At 37.6% G+C, this 18,901-nt stretch overlaps 1 protein-coding gene across 4 annotated transcripts in view; it reads left to right on the top strand.

The window, feature by feature from the left end:
• RABGAP1 (RAB GTPase activating protein 1) overlaps positions 1-18,901 on the top strand; it is a 159,901-nt gene that overhangs the window by 1,776 nt on the left and 139,224 nt on the right. Inside the window, exon 2 of one of the 4 annotated variants that reach the window (XM_026513920.4) lies at positions 3,105-3,248. The exons of 1 other annotated variant lie outside the window; for it this stretch is intronic. The gene's annotated coding sequence lies outside the window, so the exon portion shown is untranslated. Of the gene's footprint in view, positions 1-3,104; positions 3,249-6,384; positions 6,472-18,901 lie in introns of those variants that run through there. 2 more of the 4 variants (XM_026513921.4, XM_044389577.3) reach the window with 2 other exon arrangements.

Below are 18,901 nucleotides of genomic sequence, written 5' to 3' on the forward strand. Positions count from 1 at the left end.
CTGGTGAATAATCCTTTTAATATGTTGTTGGATTTGATTGTCTTAAATGTTGTTGAAGTTTTTAGCATCTATATTCATAGGAGATAACAGTCTATAACTTACGATGACTTTATCTGGCTTTGATATCCAGATAATGAAGGCCTCATAGAATGAGTTAGGAAATATTTCCTCTTTAATTTTTTGGAAGAATTTGAGGAGGATTAGTGTTATTCATTAAATGTTTGGTGCATTTTACTAGTGGTCAGCTGGGAAAGGACTATTCTTTGTTGGGAGTTCACTGATTACTCAATCTCTTGGTATATGTGTGTTGAGATTTTCTATTTCTTCTGAATCAGTTTAGATAATTTGTGTGTTTTGAGGAATTTGTTTTTTTTCTAGGTTACTTAATTTGTTGGCATACAGTTGTTCCTAGCATTCTTTTATAATCCTTTTATTTCTGGAATGTCAGAAGTAATATCCACTTCATTTCTGATTTTAGTTATTTGCATAAAGATCTGTTGATTTTGTTGTTCTTTTCAAAGAAACAACTTTTGGTTTCGTTGATTTTTTTCTTTTTCTGTTCTCTCGTTTATCTCCACTCTCATCTGTTTTATTTCTTTCCCTCTGCTAGCTGTGGGTTTATTTTCTAGTTTTTCTTGTTTTGTAAGGTATAAAGTTAGGATATTATTTTGAGATCTTTCTTCTTTTTTAATGTAGCCATTTTCAACTATAAATTTCCCTCTGATCAGTGCCTTCATTGCACTATCAGTTTTGGTATGTTGTGTCATCATTTTCATTAATTTCTAACATATATTCTAATTTCCCTTTTGATTTCTTCTTTGACCCATTGGTTGTTTAAGAGCATGTTGTGTGATTTACATGTATTTGTGTTACTGATTTCTAACTTCATTCCATTGTGGTTGGAGAAGATACTTTGTATGATACCATCTTTTAAAATCTATTGAGGCTTGTTTTGTGGCCTATTATATGGCCTGCCCCGGAGAATGTCCCTTGTGAATGTAAAAAGAATGTGTATTCTGCTATTGTTGGGTGGACTGTTCTGTACATATCTGTTAGGTTTAGTTGGTTTATCGTGATGTTCAAGTCCTGTTTCCTAATTTATCTTAAATTTGGTGGTTCTATTCATTATTGAAAATGGAGTATTGAAGTTTGCAACTATTATTGTAGAACTGTTTATTCTTCCCTCTATTACTCGTCATTTTTGCTTCATATATTTTGAGGGTCTCTTACCAGGTATGTTAATGTTTATATTTTTTATATAATCTTGCTTTATTGAAACTTTTATTAATAAATAGTGTCCTTTGTCTCTAGTAACCCTTTTTGTGCATTTACAGTCTATTTTACATGACATTTGTATAACCACCCCCAGCTCTCCTTGATTACTATTTGCATGGAACTTTATTTTTTTTTTTTTAAGATTTGATTTATTTATTAGAGAGAGAGTAGAGCAAAAGAGAGAGTGCACATGAGTTGGGGGGAGCAGCAGAGGGAGAGGGAGAAGCAGATTCCCTGCTGAGCAGGGAGCCATTCAGTGGGCACCTGTCCCAGGACCCTGGGATTATGACCTGAGCGGAAGGCAGACACTTAACCACTTAACCCAGGCATGCCCCCCCTCCTTTTTTTTAAGTAAGCTCTAGGCCCAACATGGGACTTAAACTTATGACCCTGAGATAAAGAGTTGCGTGCTTTACTGACTAAAGCCAGCCAGGAACCCCTGGAATATCTTTTAAAAAATTCTTTCACTTTTAACTATTTATATCTTTGGATCTAAAGTGAGTCTTTTCTAGGTTACAGATGGTTGGATCTTTTTTTTTTTTTTTTTTAAATCCATTCTGCTCATCTCTATCTTTGATTGAAGAGTTTACACCATTTACGTTTAAGGTAATTACTGCTAAGGTTGGTATTATTTCTTGCAGAAATAAATCCATCCTTAGGAGTAATTACCTTATAGAAAGTATGTCTTTTCTATAGGCCTTTGTGCCTTTCATTTTGTTTATTACTGTTGTTTTCTGTGTTCATTCTATTTTTTTTTAGTGAAAAGTTTCAATTCACCTCTTATTTCCTTTTGTGAATATTCTATAGATACTTTCTTTGTGGTTGTCATGGGAATCACATTTAACACCAAAGAATTATAACAATCTAATTGAATTGATACCAACTTTAATAGCATACAGAACCTCCCCTGTATAGCTTTGCCCCTTCTTTCTGTTATTGATGTTACAGATTATATCTTTATACACTCTGTGCCCAATAACATAGATTAATATTCTAATGCACTTGTCTTTTAAATCATATAGGAAATAAAAAGTGGAGTTACAAACTGTAATTATAATATTTACTTTTATAATTTCCACACATTTATCTTTACTAGAGATCTTTATTTCTTCATATGGCTTCAAATTACTGTTGAGCATCCTTTCATTTCAACCTGAAGGATTGCCTGTAGCACTTCTGATGGCCAGATTTAGTGGTAAACTCGCTTAGCTTTTTTAAAATCAGAGATTATTTTAATTTCTCCCTCGTTTTTGAAGGACAGTTTTGCCAGGTATTGCATGCTTTGTCAACAGTTTTTTTTTTTTTTTTCCTCTCAATACATTGATTATTATTGACCTACTGCTTCCTGGCCTCCAAGGTTTAAGATGAGAAATTGGCTGATAATCTTATTGAGGATCCCTTGTATGTGAAGAATCATTTCTCTTTTGCTGCTTTCAAAAGTCTCTCTTTTCTTTGGCCTTCTACAGTTGGATTCTTTGTTGTTGTTGTTGTTAAGATGTATTCATTTATCTTAGAGAAAGAGTGTGTGCACACAAGTGCAGAGAGGGAGGGGAAGAGGGAGAGAGAGAATCTCAAGCAGACTATGTGCTGAGCATGGAGTCCTATGCAAGGCTCAATCCCAGGATCCTGAGATCATGACCAGAAATCAAGAGTCAGACACTTAACCGACTGAGCCACCCAGGCGCCTCTGATTATTACTCTTTCTCCCCTTTCTCTCTTCTTCTGGGACTCCCACAGTGGTATGTTGTTTCTCTTGATAGTGTCCCACAGAAGCCTTAGATTCTATTCACTGTTCACATTTCTTTTTTTCTTTTCTTTCTGTTCCTCAGATGGAGTAGGAAGCACAAGGAATCCATCTCTCTACCTAGACAACAGTTGTACTGGCAGAAACTGTCTGAAGTAACTATTTTGGAACTCTGGAGTCTATTTGAATTCTTACATCTTCCAGGAGAAAGTTTGCTTGGTAAATTGAGGTTAGTTTCAGTCAATGTCAAATTTTAGCATATAGCACCTCCCTGTTTCCTACCCTTCAGCCCTGTGGCAGGCAGCTGTGTTCACATTCCTAGTGTGGCTTGCTGGAGCTGTGGTGGGAAATAAGAATCTTGTTTACCAAATACCGGAGTTCTCTGTGTTTTGATTGCTGATTGCTCCTTTTGAGTTCTGAGATTCAGGCACAGAGTGGCTGCCATTGTTTTGACCCCCACAGGCTGAGCTGGCTTCTGTGGGATTTGAAGGAACAGCTCCTGTTTTGTTTGTCTTCCCTTTTACCCCATTTGGGAGCCAGACATTTAAGGATTAGGACATTCAGAAGCAACCACTTACATAAGGAAAATTAGACAGCCACTGTGTAGAACTAGGAAAAGATGCAGGCTCAGAAAAGAACTGAGAAGACCTTAAGCTTTCACATTAGGCTGATCCTGATCCCTGTCACAGAGACATCCTTCAACAATAAAAACAAACAAACCAGCAGTCCCTGGGATAAGGGGAGAATCTGATTTCTACAGTTATCACATTATAAGATTCAAATGTCCATTTATTGGCAAAAAATCAAAAGACATACAAATAGGAAAGTATGGCCTGTTCAAAGGAATGAAATAAATCAACAGAAACCTTCCCTGAGAAAGATGAGACATCTAACTAGACAAAGACTTTAAACCAACTGTCTTGAAGTTGCTCACTGAGCTAATAGAAAACATGGATGAAGTCAGAAAAACTATGAAAAAAAATGGACATAGTATTAAAGATATAGAAATTATGAAAGGAACGAAAATGAAATTCTGAAGTTAAAAAGTACAATAGCAGAAATGAAAAATTCCCTAGAGGGGTTCAAAATCAGGTTTGAGCAGGCAGAAGAAAATCAGCAAGCTTGAAGATATTTCTTTTTCAAATATCTCTTGAACCCTGTTCCCTCCCACCCCATCCCCTTCTGCTGTAGTTCACATCTTTCTGATCTTAGGTGGTATCTAAACTATTCCATTTACCCCGTTTTGCCTTTTCTACTGCTACAGGATGATCTTTTAGAAAATAAAAACCTCTGAGGGCACCCAAGGGTATATAGATTGAATTTCCTTTTTTTACTTTTAGCATTCACAAATTTTCCCATTCTGGCTCCAACTTACCACATTAATCTATTGAGCCTTGAAATAGAACTTCCAGTTTCCAGGAAATATCAGGTCTAGAGGAACAAATTCAATAACCTCTTGAGGAAGCAATCATTCAGATCCAGAAAGCGGGAAACTTTGCACTTCAAGTGGCGTGATTTCTTCAGTAAGCCAGTGTCTTAGTATTTTTATTAAGTGCTAGAGTAAAAAATACTTAAGGGATAGAACAACCAGATGTAGTGTGTGGCCCTGGATTCAATACTGATTTAGGAAAACTAGCTTTACAAAATATATATTTCAATCAATAAAATATTTGATTATAGTAGATAATAGATGAGAAGAAAACTGAAATATTACTGATTTGGGAAAGCCTACTGTAAAAATATTTTTAGGTTGATAGAGAATTGGATGTGATCTAGGAATTAGATGTGAGGAAAATATACTGAAATGATAAAGTAGATATTGTTAATTGAATAAAGCAGATTGCTAAACCATGTCATCTCATTTTGAAAAACAATATGTTGGCAAAGAAGGATATGCGTTACGGAATTAACATTGGTGGTGGGAATGCGATGTTTTATTTTTTATTGCAGCTTGTCTCTGTTTTCTGTTCTCCAAGGCATACTGTACTGACTCTGTAATAAAATTTTATTTAAAAAATTTATGTTAAGATTTATATATATATTTGGGGTATACATATGAATCAGAATATGTGAATGTATAGTCACCAAAATATTAAAAGTGCGTCAGAATTTCAGGGGATTTCCTAATACTGCATCTATTATTTGATACTACTACTTTAAAATGGTTGTGTATTGTTATATAACTGTATAAGGAGAAAAGGAACAAAGCTATTTTCCTGCGGGAGTGCAGCCAAGTCTATTGTAATAGTAGACAAGTCACATAGAGGACTGCAAGAGAGCACAACATTTTTGTGTTTTCTCTGGTTGATTTGGATACATTATCCACAGGAAAACATTACATGACTCATTCACCAGGAAAAGAGCATAGGCTATTTGAATAAAGAAAGGGGGAGGAGTTAGGGATAGGCTGTAGAATTATTTTATGTTATGACTTATTAGCACTTTTAATAGCCATTGTTTCTGTTACCAACTACATTGTAAATTAATTCAGGACTTTAAATCTCATTTTATTGCTTTTGCTCTATATATCACTTTTGAATGATTTTTTTTTATTTAAGATTTTATTGTTAAGTAACCTCTATACCCAATGTGGGGCTTGAGCTCACAACCCCGAAATCAAGAGCTGCATACTCTAGGACTGAGTCAGCCAGGTGCCCTGCTTTTGTGATTTGAAAATAAAATCTCAGCCCCATCTTCGGGTCTAACACTCTGAAACAAGCTTGTTTATTTCTGATCTGTTGTGTGTGTCTCAAGTACCTCAAGGCAGCTGTGTCGCAGCCAGAGGCCCTTGGACTTGAGTCAAAAGTTTTTGACTTTTGGACTGAATTGTTACTTAGGCTGGACTCTTTTATAAAATGAGAAAAATCGAACATTCTCACAGGTTTGTGGTAGGCCAAATTAGATACCAATAAAAGGACCTATCACAATGCACGCCTTCAATAAAGGCCAGGTGAGTTGAGTAAGAGGGCTGCTTTTGAAACCACTTGAACGCGAAAGGTGAGCAGGAAATTCCTTGCTCTAGCACCAGTAGTCTTTGCATGTGTACCTCCTTTCAGGCGTAACAGGTGCTACCTAGCCTGATTCCCCTGCCATCCTCAGTCCCTGAGGCAGTCACAGCCACTGCCCGTCCAAGTCCAAACACAGCACAGTGCTAGTCCAGCTTCCAAAGTGCAGACTCGGCGCAGGCGCGGACTCCCGTGGCAGGGTAAAAGCCCAGGTGGAGCTTCGAGGAAAGGAAGTACGCCCTCGCCGCCTGTGGTTGGGCCAATGGGTCTGCTCGGCTTAGCCGCGGGCCTATGAAAGGGGGTGGGAGGCGGGGCAGAGGGCGGAAGAAGCTGCTCTCACGTGAGTAGGGGGCGGGGAGGGCGGGGGCAGGGCGGCTGGGGAGGCCCAGGCGGCGGAGCCTCCGGGACGGCGAACGGCGGGCGGCGGAGGAGGAGACGGCGGGTCGGGTAGGGCCGCGTTTCCCCTCCTCCTCCTCCCACCCTCCTATCCACCAACCCCCGGGGGATCCTGTGACAGCCCCTGCTGGGGGCCAGGATGTGTTCTCATCCCGCGCGGCTGGGCCGGCCAGACTGCGCTCACCTCCCTCGACGAGCCGGGTTCTGAGGGGAGCCGTGATTGGGGGGAGGGGGAGCTGTGGCGGAGGGGAAAGAGCGCATGCGCAGGCAGGAGCACTCTCGCAGCCCCTGCCCAAACCGGTTCCCCCTGTCTGGGTGGGTGTCTGTCTACCGAGTCCTGCGCTTGCGGCAGTCCCTCTGACCCCCAGGCAAAGCCGATTGTCTCTTGACTTCTATGTTTGGGGCCAGGTCCAATTTGGGAATCTGGCTGCTCCCTCCGCCTCAGTTTCTCCCCATTGCCAGCTGGGCCTTAATTTGCGACTTTAGCTGGCTTGGGCCTCAAGCTAGCTTCCTGGGCTGAGCCAAATTTGAAAGATTTGCTTTCTTTTAGTGCTGGCCTGCGAACTTGTACTGATTTTTCTAAATTTCCCCACTTTAAAGTGTCTCACTCTCCCCTTGTCCTTTGAGTATTTGCTCCCAATACCTCATTGCTGTGTCTTGATTTTCTGCAGCCTTCAGGGTTTTAGGTGTTGAGCCAGAGGATAACCCCAGACTTCGAAGAGTTCGCTGTCCGTTGCCTAGTACTACTTTGTCCCTACTCTTCTAACGACTGTTAGCATCTGCACCTGTTTTTACAGGCATCTCCGTATTTAAGCTTTCTCGGGGATTCCTTTATCATGGAAGCAAATGTCGTAGAAGAATGTGTTAACTGATCATGCTACTAGTGCTTCGTTAGTTTAAAATCGTGTTCCAACTTGAATTTGAAATCTTTTGGTTTTGTTGTTTTTATTAGTGGGGGAAAAAACTGTCAGGGGCAAGGTTTCACCATTTTATTTTTTATCCATATAAACACCTGTGTTCACGTACATGTGACTGGAGTAGTGTAGTAAGTGTGTTTCCAGCTGCTTTGTTTATTTAGAAAAACAATAGAGGGTGAATTGCACTGTTTATCAAACTATTGTTTGAAAACAGTTGTTTCAGACTGATGTGTGAAAAGCTGTTAAAAAACTTGGATGCCAAGGAAGTACACATTTAACTTTTTTTAAACGAAGGACCTGTTGGCCTCAATACAACGTGTATAGGGTGCTATTTTAATGTATTTTAAAGGTTTTTAAGTAGAGTGTACTTATAAAAACTGAAAACGAATAGGGGAGAGCATTCTTTATGTTCTTTCTTTATAGACCTCAGATTGCATTAGATTTGCATCCATGATAGATTTGTACTTACTAGTAACATTTAAAATCCACATGTAGCTTGAACACAGATTAACTCAAATTCCTAATTAAAATTGAACTGCTTCTTTGTTGTACTGCACTTCTTTTCATTGTTTCAGTTTTATAACTCAGTTTACAGTTGATTAACTTGTCATTGGTGTTAAAGTATGTGTTCGTTTGGATAGTTAACCTACCAAGTGTATGCATTTTGGTCTTATTGGCATAGTGTTTCATTAGCAGTTTAGACGTGCTTAATTTGGGTTAAGGGGTAATTTAGTGGGACACTGTAAAAGTGAAGACACCTGTTTCCTTCCTACCTTTTACATTACATATTGAAAGAAGTGTATTGTGCACATTATCTACACGAAGAGACATGAGTTTCTCCAAATATATCTCAACTTTACAGCCCAGATTCTTTCAAGAAGTTATTTTCTTTGAGTATATTTCCAGCTAAACTTTACAGCCCGCATTCTTTTTAAGAAGTCGTTACTGATCGTGTCCCTAGCTAATGTGTAGCCTACTTTGAAGGTCTCATCATTTCACAGTAATTGTTTTAACAAGTGATCTTTGAGTACAGGCTTCAGAAAATAATTAGTTTAAATCAGTGCTGCTGTTGAGTGTCTTTATAGACAGTGGTGTGCTGAGGTTCTGAAATAGGCTACCCATAATTTCCTTGTAGTTTTCAGTATAGTCGGGTATGATTATACTTCTCAAGCATGTGAAATAAATGAACTCATAAGTAATCTTTCATGGAGTTAGAACTCCAATATCGAAGAAGGGCTGATTTAACCAACATGCATAAAGAAGGGTTTGGCATGACATTTGGGTGCTTTGTAAGCAAATGCTTTGTTTTGTTGGTTTTCCATAGCTAGATCCCATAGAAAGAAAATCCAAGGCCAAGCACTCAGTCAGTGGCTATCAATTTAACAGCTGTTTCTTTTTTGCATAAATTGGTTACCTGTTCCACCCCCCACCCCCCACCTCCTGTTCTGTGTTGTTTCTGAGAGATCTTGATTCTTCAGGAAACTTTTAAGTGAAAACAATACTGGATAGACATTTAAACTTATAACCACTCTTGTTGACCCTAACAGCCTTGTTTCTCTTCCTGTACAAAAACTGAACAAATATGGCAGTTTGCAAGTCACGATGAACACTTTAGTTTGTAGAATTTAGCCTGGAAGTTTCCCTCTTGTCAAAGCAACCAGTATCTCGGAGGTAGTCATCAATGAGTCTCTTTTGAAGATTGTTCTTTCCAGCATAGTAGAGTTTTATCAGGCCTAACTTTTCCCCAAATTCCTTTTTTTTTTTTTTTTTTTGGTGGATCACTAAATAGTAAAAATAAAGCCCTTAATTTTAAGTTCGTACCTGACATTAAATAGTGTATAGGACCATGCCTCTATAAAGCAGGAGGTGTATCTTCTTCATTGTTTGACTGTGCTGCCAGATTGGGAGGTCCACATCTCTCATAAGGGTTCATGCATGGTGGTTACATGTCTCCAATTAAGGTTGCACCAGCTTTTTATGTTATAAATCACCACTCCTTGGAATCCATTAATCTTTGTGGGAATAAATTTTTCTCCATGCTAAAATCTGTTATTTCTTTAGGTACTTTAGCAAATTAGTGCCTGTGATAACTTTAACAAAGTGTTATTAACTGTAAAGCTTAACAATAGTTTGACTATTTAAAAAATTAATGTATAATATGTAAAATTTATTACATACAATACATAAAAATTATTTCATATGTATTTTATATCTACAAAATGTTTATTTTATAACATAAAATAGTTATTTATATAGTTTACTATATACTAGTATATAGTGAACTATAAAATTATGTTTTATATATAATATATATGTTTTATATATAATACATATTATGTTTTATATATAATATATAAAATTATGTTTTATATATAATATATAAAATTGTAAGTACATGTAAAATTATATATTATACATTCGTAATTATTTTATATATAATATATAAAAGTTTATTTTATATATACATATGTTCCCTTATTTGTACATTTTGGTAATTACAACCAACAACCTGTGGTTATAATCTTGTTTTCCTTTTTTTGAAGATGACCCTTGTATCAGAAAAAGGAATTGATATGCAGAATCTTTCTTTGGGAGCATATTTTGAGTATCATGGGTATTAAGAGACAGCATGCAAGGCTAAATTGGATTAAATGTTGGGCATTTGTATAATACTACTGGGAAGAGCCATGAGTTAATCATTTTAATATTTTTATTGTAGAGGTAATAAACTCTTTTATACCCTTGAAGTACGCTGATTTATGGATTCTGGCAATGTAAGAGTAGGAGGAACATGTCATGTAAATCTCTTGCTGTGACACACGATTTTCTATGAGTAGACCTCTGATACATCTGTAGAAGAGAAATGGTTATATTCTTATTTTAGTTACCTGTTGAATTCTCTGTGAATTGAAGAAAAATCTGAAATTTGTCTAACCTCAAAAGCTACTATTTCTTTACAAAAATTATTCCCTAGCAGGAACAAATCTTATTTTTAATTTTTTGCTTTTGGTTGTGAGAAACAGTCTTTTCAGATAAGTTTAAAAACATCTGTGGAACTTAATATTTGTGAAATTTTTAATATTCTCACACAGTGCCTATTCCAGTGCTGTGAATGAAGATGCGTAATAAATGTTTATTGTTTGCCCATCCCCTTGTTCAACACACTTGTCCTATGCCCCACCACCCTTGTGTAACTCTGGCCACCTTATATCAGAAGGTACAGAAAACAGGTGTGGATCTGCCAAACATTTGCGGTTTGCCTACACACTTTTCCCTGAAAATAAAAAAGAGGTTATAGAAAAGGGGGTACCTGGGTGGCTCAGTTGGTTGGGCATCTGCCTTCAACGCTGGTCCTGATCTCTGGGTCCTGGGATCCAGTCCCATGTCAGGTTTCCTGCTCAACGGGGAGCCTGCTTCTTCCTCTGCCCCTGCCCTTCCCCACCACTTGTGCTCTCTCTGTCAAATAAATAAATAAAATCTTTTAAAAAGGGGAGAGGGTTATAAAAAGAGAAGCCACATTTACTGTATTTATCTTAGGATTTGATCATCTGTCAAATAATTTGGGATTAAATTCACATAGTTTAAGGAGAAATGATTAATAGAAACATTTCATATTTAAGTGTAGACAGGTTGATACTCTAAGTGGAACAGATTCATTTTCTTTGCTGTGGATGAGAAGGAGCTATATTGACTAGTTTCCGAAAATGAGGGAAAGTCTTTGGACAATCCTGTGTTGCTTAAAAATATTCATATTTTTAGATGTATAAAACACTAATGTAAATCATTATGCTTTAGGAATCTGTTCCAGAAAAAGAAAAAACTTTTTTTTCCCCAAATCTATACTAGGGAGGTCAGACATATAATCTTTGTGAATGTGTGAACTTTCATTGTTCCCACAAGTAGGTTTTTATTGTGGAAATGGCATCCAAATAATTTAAATATTTAGTTTTGGAGATCATTGTGTTGAGGTGGCATAAAGTCATCATACCTTGAGCTCTGGAAGAAATTAAAATGGTGTTTCCTAAAATATCCACAGGAACATGGGGAAATCACCTACATGGTTTGGTTTGGAGTTTTGGGGGTTTTTTGTTTGTTTTTTAGCTATCAACAATACTGCATTCAAATAATCAAGTTAAATGAATTGTTTTATGTGCATTTCTTCCCCTCTTACCTCTTGTACCCCTCATTAGAAGTATCAAGATATAGGGGAGTGAATGTGAACTATGGAATCAGAAATATGTAGATATCCCAAGTCTTGTACTTACTATATGACTTGAAGGTAAGCTACTTACTACCTCTCAGACTCCATTTCTTCATTTGCAGAAATGGACCTAATTATGCTTACATCATGGATTAGGATTCGACAGCACCTGGTATCCCCCCTTCCTGATTACTCCCATTCACAAAAGAATAGAAAAGGTTCATTCCTCTCATATCACATATGAGAAAACGGAAGCTACAACATTGTTTAAGTCACATTAAGAAGGACCAAGGAGTTCAGTTTTTTTAATATTGTACCAGACTATTAACTTTAATAAAGCTTTATTACTTACCACAAAGTGAGAAGTAACTCTGGAAACACTAGTTGTCTTCTTTGAGCCCTTTACTGATTTTGTAAGTTTTACCCTAAAGATCCTATGATGTTACAATTGGGCTTTAAAAGACTGTATTAACCAGGGCGCCTGGGTGGCTCTGTTGGGCATCTGAGTCTTGATTTCGGCTCAGGTCATGATCTCAGGGTCTTGGGATGGAGCCCTGCACTGCCCCCCCTCCCCCATTAAATAAATCTTTAAGAAAAAAACAATTTGTATTGACCAATGAATGGATAAACAAAATTTAGTGTATATATTCCATAGAATATCATTCAGCCTTAAAGAGAAAGGAAATTCAGACACATGCTATAACATAGGTGAACTTTGAAGGCATTATACCAAATGAAATAAGCCAGCTACAAAAGGACAAATACTGTGTGATTCTGCTACTTTTATGAGGTTCCTGGAATAGTCATATTCATAGAGAAAGAATAGTGTGTTGCCTGGAGGAATAGGAGTAGTGTTTAATGGATACGGACTTTCAGTTGGGGAAGGTACAAGAGTTCTAGAGGTGGATGGTTGTGATAGTTGCACAATAGTGTAAATGTACTTAATGCCACAAAACCACACACTTAAAAATGGCTAAAATGGTAATGTATATTTAACCACAATTGAACAAGATTAAAACTTTAAAATCTTTTTAAAAATTAAAAAACGTAAACCCTTCTGTCTTACAAATTTCTATATTCTTATAATTAAGTTATCCTTTTTAGTTATCTAGAATGAACTAAAAGAATCACTTTATAGTTGAAAGAAGTACATTGTCACAGGCATTGCAGGTTAGAATTTGCCTGATGATGATGACTTTTAGATAAGCTGGTTTTTCTTGCTTTTACGTGCTGTAGGCCCAAGACGATTGTTTTGTTTTTGGTTTTTTAAGCTAAGCTGAAATTATTCAGAAGGCTTAAATTAATATGCTTCTCTTAGTTCACTAGAATAATTCAAAGAAACAGCCTCCAGATTCAGAGTTAGACTTCAACAAAGACACATCTATTGTTTAGCAATTAGTAGTGGTGGAAAGGAATTTATTTTTATAAAGAAGGGATGATTTTTTTCCATTGAGTTTTGTTAGATTTGTCCCACCCTTCCCAGGGCTAGGCTGTGAGAAATTCATGTGCAAACCAATGCAGGAAAACAAACATCCAAGCCAAGGAAAAAAGAAAAAAGCTGAGATTAATATAGTGTGATTAAAAAAAAAAACACAAAACTTCTTTGTACGCTGTTTAATTTTAAAAGGCTACAAACCCAGAGGAATTGGCCTGTTATAGCATCTTTGAGACTTGATTCTCTTCCTGTTTTGTCTTTTTCTGAACAGAGAGTAATCTTAACTTGTGTTTTAGATGATACAGCTGGTATCTAACATAGAGAATGGATTAGAATGGGGAGAGAATGGAGATAAGGACACCAAGGAAAAGAGCTGCATTCCAGAAAAGGACAGAGGCACCTACAGTTTTATCTGTGAACTTAAGCAGGTTATTGAACTGGTCTAAGCCTCAGTTTGTCATATGAAGTCAGTATCTATCTGTCAAAGTTTGTGTGAACATTAGAAATAATGCGTGTAAAGCTTTTTAGTATAATGTTGGCCATATAAGTGGGAGTAGGATCTAATAAGTATTATTGTGTCTTTATATTTAGCAAGATGATTTAAATATCCCCCTTAAGATTCCCTAAACCTGTACTCATTTGCTCACTGGTTGAGCAACAAAAATGATGGGTATTGGGAAGGAAGTGATAAGAGTGTTTTGGTCCAAAGGGAATCTAAAGTATATTTTCTGACTCAGTGTTAACTGGTTTTGAGCTTGACAGTTGGGAACTTGAAGAGTCTGCGAGGCACACTCAGAGGTAGTTCTTTCTGAGTCTCTTCATTTTGGTTGCCATCCATATCCATATCCCCAAGTCACAGGCATATAATATAGAGTATTTGTCGTTTGTCCTCCTACCAGTTAAATACTGATTAAAGAGTATTATTCAACCAAATTTATTTAGTGCTGCTAGTAAACAAGGATATAAAGATAATATGAATAAAATCCAAGATCCCAGTCCATAAATAGTTTACAGGGACTGTCTGTGCTCATTGTATTCCTAGCATTTACTGTAGTGTTTTGTACATAGTAATTGTTTCTGGAATGATCAACCAATATAGTGGAGTAGGAAAGAGGTATAACACTGTTTTACTGTGTGATAAATGCTATAATTTTGTGATAGAATTAAAAAGCAAACAAAAGCCTTAGGAGCCCTAGAGAGAAATCATGACTATTGCAGAAGGAAAAGGGGGAGTTTGGATATTTGTACCATAAGATTGCCGGTGAGGGAAAAGGACTACCTGGGGAAATGAAGACATATTCCTAGATTAGCAAACAACATGAGCAACGGCTTGAAAGCATAAAAGTGCATGACATATTTGGTACGTTTCTGGTAAGGCTGGATAGAAGGAGATAAGACTAGAATGATAGATTGTCTCCGTATTTTGAAGACTGATGATACAGAGTTTGGATTTTATTCTATTTTCAGTCAGGAACAAAGGTTTTGAGGAAGGGGTGGGATATATGATCAGATCTAAATTTTAGATATTAGCTGTGGGAACTTGATAATCAATGACTAGAGAGAGTTTAGAAAAGGACACTTAGGTTTTAGCTAAGTTGAAAGAGAATGAAGTACTCACAAGTCAGTGACATGAAGGATGGCAAAGAAAGTAAGATTGGGGTATGTTTTGAAACTAAAATCCGTTAGTGTTCCAGGGGAGAATGAGAAAACGAGTCAAGGACTTTATTGACATTTCTGTCTTGGATCAGTGGTTGTTAACCAGGATAGGGAACCTATGAGGGAAAAGAATATGCTTGTGTCATTTACAGAGGTTTACGTGGAATTGATTCTGAGGTGGTCACGAACACAGTAGCAGAGCTGTCCTATGTATTCTCACAACATCCTTTGCATACCTCTATTATACCAAGCATTATATTATAATTACCTGTTCCTCTGTCCATTTTCTGTATCACTGTAAGCCTATCCTAGGTAGAGACTACCTATTACTCCTCACCATAACATTATACATAGTGCCTGGCACATATCAGACACTTAATGCTAAATAGAAAGGAAAACACAAGGGTATCTGGGTGGCTCAGTTGGTTGAGCATGCAGCTCTTGATTTTGGCTCAGGTGGTGGTCTCAGGAGGTTGTGAGATCAAGCCCCGTGTTGGGCTCCGTGGTGGGCATGGAGCCAGCTTAAGATTCTCTCTCCCTCTCCCTGCCCCTCCCCTCACCCTGCTCCCTCTCTTAAGAAAAAAAGAAAAAAGAAAAAATATAACACAAATATCCATATGGAATTAGGGAGGAAAGATAGAGCTAGGAGTATCATGAACATACCAAAAAAAAAAGTTATAACTGTGAGCTAGTAAGAGAGCCAGGGAAAAGTGGACAAAGAAGAGGAAGAGGGTAGAACTTAAAGAATGGGCAGAAGAAAGGGAACCTAAATGACAGCTGAGGAAAGGTAGTCAGAAGTAGAAACTAGAAGCAAGAAAAAAGTTGCAGAATAAAGAAATGGTAAACATTTTCATTTACTTAAATGGTAGATGATAACTGAGAAAGAATTCTCTGGATTTTGAAAGTTTGTACTGTCCTTGACTGATTTCTTTCCTTTTAAAATGACACTCGGGGTAAACAAAATACCCAGGGCCACAGATGAGGTGCTGTGTGTTGTTTTTTTTTAAAGAAATTTTATTTATTAGATCGTGCACGCAAGAGAGAAGGAGCAGGTGGAGGGGCATAGAGAGAGGGAAAAGCAGACTCCCTGCTGAGCAGGGAGCCTGGCATGGGGTCCATCCCAGGACTGCGAGATCATGACCTGAGCCAAAGGCAGATGCTCAACCGACTGAACCATCCAGGCGCTCCCACAGATGGGGTTTTAATTACGTTTTTAAAAGAGGAGGAAGGGAAGAAGAAAGGGGGGGGTAAACAGAAGGGGGAATGAAGCATGAGAGACTGTGGACTCTGGGAAACAAACTGAGGGCTTCAGAGGGGAGGGGGTGGGGGAATGGGATAGGCTGGTGATGGGTAGTAAGGAGGGCACGTACTGCATGGAGCCCTGGGTTTATATGCAAGTGATGAATCATGGAACTTTACATCAAAAACTAGGGATGTACTGTATGGTGACTAACATAATATAATAAAATATTATTAAAAAAAATAAAATAAAAATATAAATAAATAAAAGAGGTTTAATAAGGGTTGGTGAGAGATAGAGGAGCCAGATTTTTGAGAGGACTGCTCTTTGAGTGGAGTGTCCTATTGAAAGTGGTAGAGGTGGAGGCAGTTAATACTACTACTTTAGGAAGAAAGAGTTTCAAGGAAGTAAAGATGAATTAAGCCCTGGGATAGTGACAGAACTAGCACATTTTGTCTCAAGCCTGTCAAGTTCAATTACAAGTATCACACCTCTTCTATCAAGTTAGGTAGGTCACTTATTGAGAGGTGATTTCTGCCTCTACTAATTGCACATTAGCAAATTCATGCCACTGCAAGTTCACTGTTTGTTATTTCTCTGAATGTTAGTAACTAGAAACAATACAAATATCTGATAGTACTCCGTCCAAAAAAAAAAAGAGTTCAAGTTTTTAAAAAGTAAACACTGATTATCTAGGAGCCCACTGCTATTGAAGGACTGTCAAAAGAGCCTTTATCATGGACAGTTCTTTTTTTTAAGATTTTATTTATTTGAGTGAGGGCAAACAAGCAGTAGGGAGGGGTAGAGGGAGAGAGAGAGAAAAGCAGACTCCCTGCTCTTTAGGAGGCTGGATGTGGGGCTCCATCCCAGGACCCTGGGATCATGACCTGAGTCGAAGGCAGATGCTTAACCGACTGAGCCACCCAGGTGCCCCAGTTCTTTTCCATTTTACTCTCCATTAACTGGGTCTCTAAGTGTTTAAGAATGAGGAGACTGAGAATAGAGACGAATCTTCTTTTGGCAAGACTGAGGTGCATTATTTGCCATGATCTTTGCAGACATACATGGTTAAGCATAAATTTGTCACTTAGGGCACAGAACAGTAAATTTAGGCAAAAAGTTTGTAAAGAGTTTTGATATCATGAGACTAATTTTCTTTATTTTTTAAAAAGTTTTTAAAAAGACTTATTAGAGAGAGAGCAGGCACGAACTGGGGGAGCAGCAGGCAGAGGGAGAGGGAGCCTGACATGGGGCCTGATCCCACAACCCTGAAATCATGACCTGAGCCAGAATCGAGTTGGATGCTCAACTGAGTGAGCCACTCAGGTGCCTATTTATGTATGTATGTATTTATTTATCTATTTATTTATTTATATTTTATTTATTTGTCAGAGAGGCAGAGTGCGCACACAAGCAGGGGGTGTGGCAGGCAGAGGGAGAAGCAGGCTCCCCGCTGAGCAGGGAGCCCAATGTGGGACTCAATCCCAAGACTCTGAGATCATGACCTGAGCCTAAGGCAGACACTTAACCAACTGAGCCACCCAGGTGTCCCCAGGTGACCCTTTAAAAAAAATTTTTTTTTTTAATTAAATCTCTGTGCCCAACATGGGGCTCAAACTCATGACCCTGAGATCGAGTTACATGTCTACCGACCATGTCTTCTGACCGAGCTAGCTAGGCTCCCCCATGAGACTTATCTTCAGTCATAAAATCTCTAGGGATCTTTTATATGTCAATAAGGATAAAAGTAATGAAAGAAGTTATGAAAAATATAACAATTGAACTTTTGGGTTTGATGCAGGAGGCTGCATAATTAAACAAAATACCTATCATTTTAAGTGACTTATTGACTTAGTAAAGGAGATAGAGAAGGTCCTTGAACTTGACTCACCAACCTGGCCCTGTTGGTGACTGGACAGGGTCTAGGTCGTCACTTGTATAAAAGAAGGAAATAATTGGTTCCTACCAATACCAGGGTGCATATATGCATATTATCTTATTAAAATGGGATAAAAATCCTTACCCTGTCTACCTTATAGAATTGTTAAGATGATAAAATGAGATAAAGAATGTGTATATTTTAGTAATCTGTAAAGTATTATACAAAGATAAAACTTTTTTTATTGAGTATTCCTTCACATTTATTTAGAGATAAAGAAATTAGAATGTGGAAAATAGGAAAGGTACATATTTTTGTCCTAGTATTGTGTTTCCTAGACTGAATTACCTACATAAGTTGATACTTGTTATTTTGTTATTTTTATTTTTTTTAAAGATTTTATTGAATGTTTGAGACAGTGAGCACGAGAGGGGGGAGGGGCAGAGAGAGAAGGAGAAGCAGATTCCTTCGTGAGCGGGGAGCCCGATACAGGGCTCAATTCCAGGACACTGAAATCATGACCTGAGCTGAAGGCAGATGCTTAACTGACTGAACCACCCAGGTGCCCTGATACTTGTTAATTCTTTTTAAATTTGGAAGTTAGCTTAAAAAGCTATAACTGTTGGGTACTTATAATGTTTTATATGTGTTATTAAATGAGATGTACATATGTTCTTTAGTAATTTTTATTAATAGTTCTGTGAGCTAGATAGTACATCATTTTCATTTATGGAAACTAAGTCTCATTATGACAAAGCTTACACTATTAGGTAGTGCAACTAGTATTCTAACTTGGGGTTTTCCTACTCTTAATTGTGTGCTTTACTGTAACAAATATGACTTCTCTTCTTACTGTTAGTAAAAGATGATCTTACCTTTTCATTGGGTGGCTCTGGCTCTTTTTCCATCTTTGCCATTTATCCTAATTTTTTTTAGCAAATACTTGAGCACCTACTATGTGCCAGGCATTGTTTCAGGTGCTAAAGTACAGCAGTTAATGAAACAGACCAAAATCTGTGCCCTGGTGGAACTTAGGTTCTAGCTTACATGATATTTAAAAACAAATGATTAAAATGTAAAATGTGTCAAATGGTGATGGATATTATGGGGAAAAGTAGGAAGAGAGATGGTAGTGCAAGATGTTTGGGGAAAG

The sequence above is a fragment of the Ursus arctos genome, unplaced genomic scaffold, assembly GCF_023065955.2.
Source record: "Ursus arctos isolate Adak ecotype North America unplaced genomic scaffold, UrsArc2.0 scaffold_18, whole genome shotgun sequence".
Taxonomy (NCBI): Eukaryota; Metazoa; Chordata; class Mammalia; order Carnivora; family Ursidae; genus Ursus; species Ursus arctos.